Raw genomic sequence first — 9,744 nt, 5'->3', positions numbered from 1 at the left:
TTCTGTTACAAAGTTTTCAATGCATAGAGGACAAATTCGTGAAAAAAGTGGTTCGCGCAACGTGGCATTGATAGAAACTGTGCGTACTGCTATTGATCAATGGCCGAATCGTTTGAGGGCTTTTGTGATATTGTGATAAACAAGTAAAGTACCACTTTGTATATAGTAATTTCCAATATATACAGATGGCATAAACTTAAACTCTTATCGCTGGTGGGGGAAAAATAAAGATCTGCTTGAGCTTGTCCTCCATCAGCGGTATGACTTTTAGGATACTTTTTTGAGTTATTAACATAGATGATATAAGGTAGTTTTTCTAACAGTTTCAAAAGGTTGTATAAATTTCCCAGTAATGTTTTATCTTACTTTAAAGTGCATATAGCGGTCCCTCAAGATTTGGAATAACTCATCCTATTTTCACATTATGTCTAGTGTAAATAACTAGCAGACTCCCGATATATTTAGCTTTCAAAAATCCTATGAATTACTGTTTCTGCATCCGAAGCATTTTTTTTATGCCAAGTTTTCACAGTATAAATAATAGTAAATACAGCGGAATTTTAAAAAATGTCTATTTTACATTATTTCCACGGTTTCGGGCAATTGAAAATATTGTTAGTTATCAAGTTTCTCGATATTGGATACTGGAAGAATATAATGGTTATATGATAGCTAAGGACACTTATGGCGATCAAACTAAGTGGTTCGAAAAACCAGATCCTTTAATACCCTTAAAATACCACACATTTTAGTCGTTATAAGTCAAACGTTTTTCGATCAGAATTGCAACCTATTGTCAACACTACATAGTAATTCTTTGTCAACAATTTCATGAACAACATAACAACAAATATAACAAAAAATAATAATGGTGGTTAGAAATATTAAGTAAAAACAAACAAAAACTACAATTTTGAGTGTTTTATTTAATATTTCCCTTGACTTAGCTCCTGGCACTCATAATCCACTAACAAAATACGTGAAATGCAGAGGGTGCTACACGTACAAAAATTAGCAGCAATATGGCCCAAATGCCATACTTTTAGAAAAACTAATTTTTTTAGAAAAAAATAATACCTTTCACAAGTTCATATTTATAGCAACTGTATATATGACCTATAAGTCTTGTATTCTGACAAATTTAGATCGTTCTTTCTAGTCACGTTGTCTGATATAAACAGCATTCAAGTCGAGTTAAGGTTACCTAATAGGGACAAACGATCTTTTATGAAGATCTTATTTTAGATTTTGATCAGTCAGTTTGAATTGTAGCAATATGCTATAGTGGTCCGATCTGAACCAAATGTTGGGAGATTATAGCGTTGACTTGGACAATATTCCTTAATGGATTTCGTGAAGATATCTTGACACGCAAAAAAACGATCAGTTTCTATGACAGCTATATGCTTTAGGGGTCCAATATCAGCAATTCCGACAGATAAGCAGCTGCTTGAAGAAATTTTTCAGATCAATATCTCAAAAACTGAGGGAATAGTTTGCGTATACACGGACAGACGAACGGTTACACAGACGGACATGGCAAACTCGCCAACCAAAAGTTTTCTTCTAAATATATCCTGTTCAGGGTATAATAAACTACCACGGCAGCGTTGTGTTTCAATGAATCCTATATGTATTATGAAAACACTTGATGTATGCAACAGAGTATCGAGCCATTACCACCCAGGTGGTGGTGGAAGAAACGTGAGATGAAATACACGCGCCACCATTCGAACAGATGAAAAGATAAAATACTCGTACAATCTGGGCACACCCAGGGTATATATCGGTAAAAAAAGTAAAAAATCCTTAAAAGAAGTAACATCAAGATTTAATTTAAAGTTAACTAAGTGAGAGATACGTTAACAATGCCTCTACACCAACCCTCTCAAACACGGTGTTATATATGCTACAGAGCACATATCTTAGAGACATGCATGTACTATATATAAACATATTTATATGCATGTCCTTACAGGAAAGTCCAGGACAATTGAAACAAATTTCGTTTCTGATCACAGATCTTCGTTACATTAATGGAACTAAACTTTCCAATATTGCCAGAAAGGTTCCACTTAGCGTTATGTGTGAAATTTTGAGACGATAAACTCCCCGAACGCTCGCAGATTGGGTTACCACTAATCAGCTATTGCCGAGGTGATAGGCAACCATTATTAGTAGTAAACTCACGAAATAGGAATATAGAAATGGATTTGAGGGTGGTGTCTATCTTCGTTTTATCGATAACCCACTGAAACATTGATAACAAAGGCAACTTCAAATGAAATTTACTTAATATAAATTAATCGTAACCCATTCCTAATATTATATTATATATGTGTAATATTATCTTACATGTGATCACTGAAAATAGATTCTCGAAAAGAGAATATCCATATTTCACAGTTTGTATTTTAAATTGGGATTTGCGATAAGACTGAATATGAGGACATAAAAATTAGAAGAATTATTTGCAAAAGCACTTTTTCTCCAATTCTAATGGCTTTAAAGCTGCCAAAATGTAATTACTTGATTTTCATATATATAAAAGTTGATAACCAATCACATAATCCCTGCAGGGTAGTTGAGCACTTACCCATTCTCCTTAAGCTTGTGATTTTCGTAACACGACGGTAGCCATGACCGACACTATGGAAGCATACGCCCAGATATATTCGCATAGATTTTCACAAAATTCCTCTCATGCACATATGTGTGTTTGTGTGTGTATTTACATGCATATTCATGTGTATGCCTCCAGAATACATATATTGACTGCTGTGCTGTCTTCACACCCTCGCACTTCCTGTGAGCTCATCAACCACAGCATCGACCACTCAACCCTCCGAATCAAGTAGAGCAGAAACTCTTAATAAAGCAATTGCCTGGAGCAGTCAAAAAGCAAGCGACCCATGAAGATATCCGGCCGCACAGCAGTAAAGCTTAGTCAAAATTCAATACGCATACCAACAAACAGACCCATATAGAGCGTACACACTTGGTTTCACTTACTTATATACACACAGAAAGCAACATATCTAAGGTACTGTTACCATTACTTTCCTACGCCAATTTGGGCGCTCCTGCATCCAAAATGACTGTTTCCACATGGCCTTCGTCCTCGCATGAATCGACCTTAATCCCATGGTGCTGTTTAAGCAGAAGAGACCACGCAAGCGTCCGAGCGCGTCCTGCTGCCAAAAGCAAATCTTCTTGCTTTGTTCGCCCAGCGCAATATTTAATATTAAAGAATAAAAGGGTAACCAAGCGCAACAAACTAATACAAATATATATGTACGAGTATATACACCTGGATACATATGTACATACAACAGGCGTATATGGATATTGTAGTGCAAAGAACTTATCGCAGGGTATGTGTATGTTTAAACTTTAATCTACGTGGTGGCTTTGTGCATCAAATATAATTAGCTGTTGCATGCAACACTGGGTAGAGTGTTGCTAGCTTGGCTGGTCATCACACTAGGCGGATAAAATGTGGTAGTCTCACCGTGGCTTTTCAAAGGTACACATTTCAATTTTCATACTCACGAAACTATGCGCTGACACGAGTGTATACAACTAGATTTTTAAAGAGGAATAACATAAAGGGTTTCCCAACTTATTCCCGTGTGAGAGTATCTCAAAACGAGCGTTTTTTATAAAATTTTGTATTGCAGCGGTTTTTTACACTTTGAACTATAAATAATGTGGGTTGTTAAACTTGTTAGTCGGGTAGGAAATTTTTGTACCAATTACATTAAACTTTCCTCGCTTTGCTTGACAATTCAGTTTTTAACAACAAAGCAAAGAAAGCAACGGGTATGCCAGAATGTGTTTCGCTTTGATGCGAACGTACTTATACAAAAGCATTTTCCTGTCAAAACTGACGCAAAGCGAAGCAAAAGTTCTATGTGAATCAGACATTACGCTCTCAATTTCAAGTGACACGAGAGTTTATCTGTGCTTTCAACGTTTGAATGTTAAAAAGCGGTGTTCGTGCAACGTTTTAATGCAATTAACATCGCCTTTTAACTTGAAGGACTTCGGTTGGTAGAATCGGAAGTGGAAGGCAGAGTCACATAGCATATCATATGATTTTTGTTTGTTGTTTTGGGGGATAAATGGTTTCACAAACAGTTTCAAAATACTCTGTAGCGTTGACGTTTCTTAGGTAAACTGAAATTTGGGTGCAAAGTATGATATATACTTTTGTTCACCTTTTAGAATATATACAAGTATGTATATCAAAATAATAATGCCACGAATTAAATTCTAGATATCTGGCTGTGTGCAAGTCCGCCCGTATAAACGATATTTGAGCAGCAATTTGGATATATTGATGGAACTTGGTAAGCAGAGGTCGTACCTCATATATGTATGTATCACTAGAGCTGTACCTACCGAACTTGACGCGAATATTACATTTCACCTTTTACAACAAACAGCATTTTTTTGACAATACGAAAAATTATGATGAAAGGAAGTTTACATGCGCTGGACACAGTGGGAGAAAGGACTAATCTTGCGTCGCTTTGTTAATAACTTCGAAAAAAACAAATTTTAAGTGTAATAATCACATATTGGCCGATATATAGGGTATGAAGTCAGCTAAAAGTTCGAAAATCTTTCTATTAAGTAAATGGGGGCTAAGCAAAACATTCACTCGATTCAACCATATCTCACACATTGACTGATATTTTTGCTAGAAATTCAGAAATAGGCTCTGGGGTTCACATTTATAGTATCGGGGCCTTTAATAGTTCTGGTCCGATCTTGATAATATTTAGAGTTGAGATGGCATACCATAAAGGTAATATTCGTGCAAACTTTTATTTCGATGTATTAATTGACGCTTGATTTGCATACAGGAAAGAGAAAGAGGTCGTCCACCTGACAAAATATGTGATACTTTAATAAAATTAAATTACCAAGTTTGGGAATATGAACGAAATTGGTCCCAACCTTATATCGTTGCGATCCTCTGTTTTCACATCAAGTCATTATATTAAATTTAGCTTCTTCAGTTGAGTTTATATCCCATATATCTTATTTAAAGATGGTTTTCATATAAATTTCGCCGGCGGGAAGTAAAATATAATTATAAAACTAAGTGAGTCTATGACCCATAATATAAGTCAATAAAAGACCAACTTTTATTGTAGTCAATTTACAATTTCATCGAATAATGAGTATTGACTTGTTTCGCAACATTTTTATACTCTCGCAACCTGTTGCTAAAGAGTATAATAGTTTTGTTCACCTAACGGTTGTTTGTATCACCTAAAACTAATCGAGTTAGATATAGAGTTATATACAATATATATAAATGATCAGGATGAAGAGACGAGTTAAAATCCGGATGACTGTCTGTCCGTCTGTCCGTCCATCTGTTCAAGCTGTAACTTGGGTAAAAATTGAGATATTTTTACGAAACTTGGTACACATGTTTCTTGGTACCGTAAGACAGTTGGTATTATAGATGGGCGTAATCGGACCACGCCCACAAAACGCAATTTATCAAAAATAAATAAATTGCCATAACTAAGCCACAATAAGATAGAAGATCTGCTGTTTATAAGATTTTAAAAAAAGTGGGCGTGGTCCCTCCCCCTAATAGGTTTAATGTACATACCTCCGAAGCCGCTAAAGCTATAATAACTGAATTCAGTGGGAACAAATGTTTTTAGCACCTCTATCCACAGTGTGCAAATGTTTAAAATCAGGTGGCAACCCCGCCCACTCCACATATAACGGTACTGTTTAAAACTACTAAAAGCGCGATAAATCAAGCACTAAACACGCCAGAGACATAAAATTTTATCTCTGGAATGGTGTGAGATGACACTTGAAGTTATTTTCCTTACCTTAATTCCTGAAAGTTTCAAGACTATGAAATGTTCGGTTGCACGCGAACTTGGCCATTCCTTACTTCTTTTATTTATTTTTATACACTGAACAGGGTATATTAAGTTTGCCACGAAGTTTGTAACACTCCGAAGGAAACGCCGGAGACCCTATAAAATATATACATAAATTATCAGCATGATGAGCTGAGTTGATTTAGCCATGTCCGTCTGTCTGTATATATACAAACTAGTCCCTCAGTTTCTAAGCTATCGATATAAAATTTTGCATCTGCCCTTTCTTCAATAAGAAGCTGTTCATTTGTTAGAATGGCCGATATCAGATCACTATAGCTTGTAGCTGCCATATTAACTGAACGATCGGAGTAAAGTTTTTGCATGAAAAACTTTTTCATTTGTCGAGGTATCTTCACGAAAGTAGGTATGAGTTATTGCCTAAGGCAACAATGAAATCTCCGAAAAAATTGTTTAGTTCAGGTCACTATAGCATATAGCTGCCATACAAACTGAACGAGCTCTTCTAAGGAACATTCTGTATTTGAGAACGGTATTATAGCTTCGGTGCAACCGAAGTTAACGTTTTTTTTTGTTTCATATATTAAAATATAATTGGTATTATACATTTTAGTTCAAGCTAAATATCTTAGGCTAAATATCTTCCAGTAGGTACATTTTGTACAACTGACTAACTCTCAACTAAATATGTAAGAACTAATTAAACTGTGGGGCGGACATCAAAAATAGATATTACGGGAAAGCCCTGATTTCAACACTAATGTTTCAAGACAACCCAAACATTTTCAACGCCTGGTAGAACGCAACAAATGTTTAATCCATAACAAGGATCGGAGGAATTGGAGCATTCAGCTAAACTAAGAGAGTTTTAGAAGCGGCTTTGTAAAGTTGTGTTACTTTCCCATTACGCTTTATTAATATAATCTGGATTCTATATGTATTTCTTAAATAGACAAAAAAAATTATTAGTGCTATCGTGCTAACTATTGATACATATGGACATACATAAATATATTTTAATACACGATCAAAAGTCCAGAGTCTCTTTTTTGAAGCTATTATTAATCTATATGTTATTTATGTTCTAATATGCTGATACTAAAGCTAAGACCACATGACGGTTACTGCTAGGTATTGAAGTTTCCAACGAGCATCAACTTATAACAAGTATTTTTCACGTAAAAAATCCATTCCAACTAACTCTGTTATCAATCTTGAATATATACTTAATACGGGTTTTTAGGATTTGGTAAATTATAGGGTAAGAATCTGATGTGCGATTTTATTTTTTGCCATTCATACACATGTACATATTATTACCTCTGTTCTATTCCATTAGCTGTTATTTAGTTTTGCTGTTGTATTTCCGTAATTTTTCCACTTCGTTAGGCACATAACACTCACACTCGTGCGAATATTCGACCAATTTTCCCGAAGAATTTAAAAAACTTTTATGGCTACAGCTACGTTCCATTATTAAGCATTTCCACTCAGCTTACCTTCAGATCGATTTTGAGTGGCAGTGCATCCTTCGACTTTTCACATATGCTGTCAGAATCCTTAAATAGGCTGGTACACCTTTACAATTCTTTTATATAGCCACATATGCATATACATATGTATGTAAACATATATATTTACATATATTGCATGCAAATGTGTCAGAAAAGTGTGTTGGTGAAATGTGTTTACGCCTTTTCCTTGCGCTTATGACTTGAATATTGATTATGAGAGCGTGAAGTTGTTGCTCTTCCCCGGGCAGCTAAGGTTTAGCAAATAAGGAGCTCAAGCAACGGTAACTGTAGACGTATGTGTAAACGTTAGGAGAGTGCATAAGCGTATGGAGGAGTAACAAGTCATAAGTGTGTAAACTCTATAGCACAACACCTTATCAAGGGTCATCTTGAGAAAAGAAAACCCTTGGGAGAATTTCGGAAGCTGAAATGTGCATACAAATTTCTAGAAGCTACTTCTCTAATTTGAAAAATATTTGTGCTGAACTGAACAAAAATTTAAATTTATAAAACGAATTTAAATATGTACAATAGGTTCCTTAAAGCATTGCATAGAACAACAAAAAGTTCAACATTACTTCAATTAAATTGGAAAGAGTTCGTGAAATATTCAGTTTAGGTTATATATCACCAATAAGTTGCTTTTTTCGAAGTTTACAGAAATAATTATATTGAAAATGTTGCTAGTTTCTATAGTTCAGAAATGACATTTTTAAGCAAAGTTCATTTCAAAATGTACATACAATATATAATGCATACAGTGAACCAAAAATAAAACTTGTACAGGAAGATGGTCTGACTTTACAGTGAATTCTCTCCTAAAATATTAAAATAATGCATTTTAACCATACGCAAATAACACCAGACAAAAACAAACGGTACCTACTTGGTAACTGCAGTTGAAGTTGTGGCAACGTAATTTTCTTTTTTTTTTTTTGCTACTCAATTATTAGATATTTTAATTTTTTGCAATCGCTAACATCAAAACTTATTTACTGTTAAAACCTTTATAAAAATACGAAAAATACAAAAAATGCTCTTGGCTGCAGTTTAAAAGCTGAATTAGTTTAAGATATAATATAAATACCTTCAAAGTCAAATCATCTCTCTGTAAATTTAATTTTTTTTGTTCACTGCATATGACTAAAATTTTGAGGACCTTATAATCAATTCAACGAAACCTTATCATTCAAAAATTTGTTTAGAAGTGAAGGAATAATTTTTTCTGGATGCAATATATTTATATATGAACAAAATAAATGAGGTGTCAAATTTATATTTATAAAGAGATTATAAAAACTTTTTCACTTGCCTCAGATTCTACTAAGTTCCTTCCTCCAATCTCATTTGAGTATTTTATTTTTATTCCTAAAACCTGATTAAATGATGGATTAAGGATACTCCGTTGCAAATTTCCTAAAAGGCATCCGTTTCTTTTTAGGTTTTGCTAAATATGCCAACAGCATGTTAATAACAAGGCTTTATGCTTGGTTTAATATTTGTGCTTTATGATTATAGAGGACTTTACGAGTACGATAAGCCATAAGCTTGAAGGTTAAATTAGGCGTAAAGGGATTGGGAAAATCATGAAAATACTTACTACGTGTGAAGATAGTATTACACACAGATACCTTTTAATAAAGAATCAGAAAATGAATAAATGATGCAAAAATGAAAATAAAGTGCTTAAAAGACTTTTCACGTTGATATAATTGATTTTAATTATTACCGAGATAAATTATGCGAGATAAGCAAAAGAACATATTGTATTATAGCTTGAAGCTTTTTCGCTACTTTAACTTACTTCAAAGTAGCACAGTTTTGGTTTTTTACTGGTTTACTGGTAGTTCCACAGAGTGTTTGCTATTTAATGTATTCTGCATTGCTGTTGGGTGACATCTCTAGAGAAATCGAACTTATTATTTCGTTCCAAAATTCTACTTCGACTGCTATAATTTCTTATTTTCTTAATCGATAGTGTTAGTAGCGAATTTTATTATGGATACCTTAAAAGTAATTTCTGTGACACTAATTCTGCCACTTTTAGTTTTATTAATAACCCTACATTAGACTCGATGAACATCGTTCATCTTTCGAAAGCTTGCTCCATCAACGTTAAATATACAGACAAGGATGAGATAATAACCAAGACAGAAGTCTATTATAAATCAAACGACAAATCGTACTTTGAAAATGCTCTCGATGGTAAAATTTTTTTGTCAAAAAGTGTGTTTTAAGCGGTACGAAAATTTAAAACTGTTTGTCCTTTTAGGTAGTTTTTTTGAATATTATAAAACGATTTTGCCTGGTTGTAAAACTGTATAAGTAGGTTAAGTTAGGTTAGGTTA

Source organism: Bactrocera oleae, chromosome 3 (assembly GCF_042242935.1).
Source record: "Bactrocera oleae isolate idBacOlea1 chromosome 3, idBacOlea1, whole genome shotgun sequence".
NCBI classification, from domain to species: Eukaryota; Metazoa; Arthropoda; class Insecta; order Diptera; family Tephritidae; genus Bactrocera; species Bactrocera oleae.
This window is presented reverse-complemented; position numbering follows the sequence as displayed.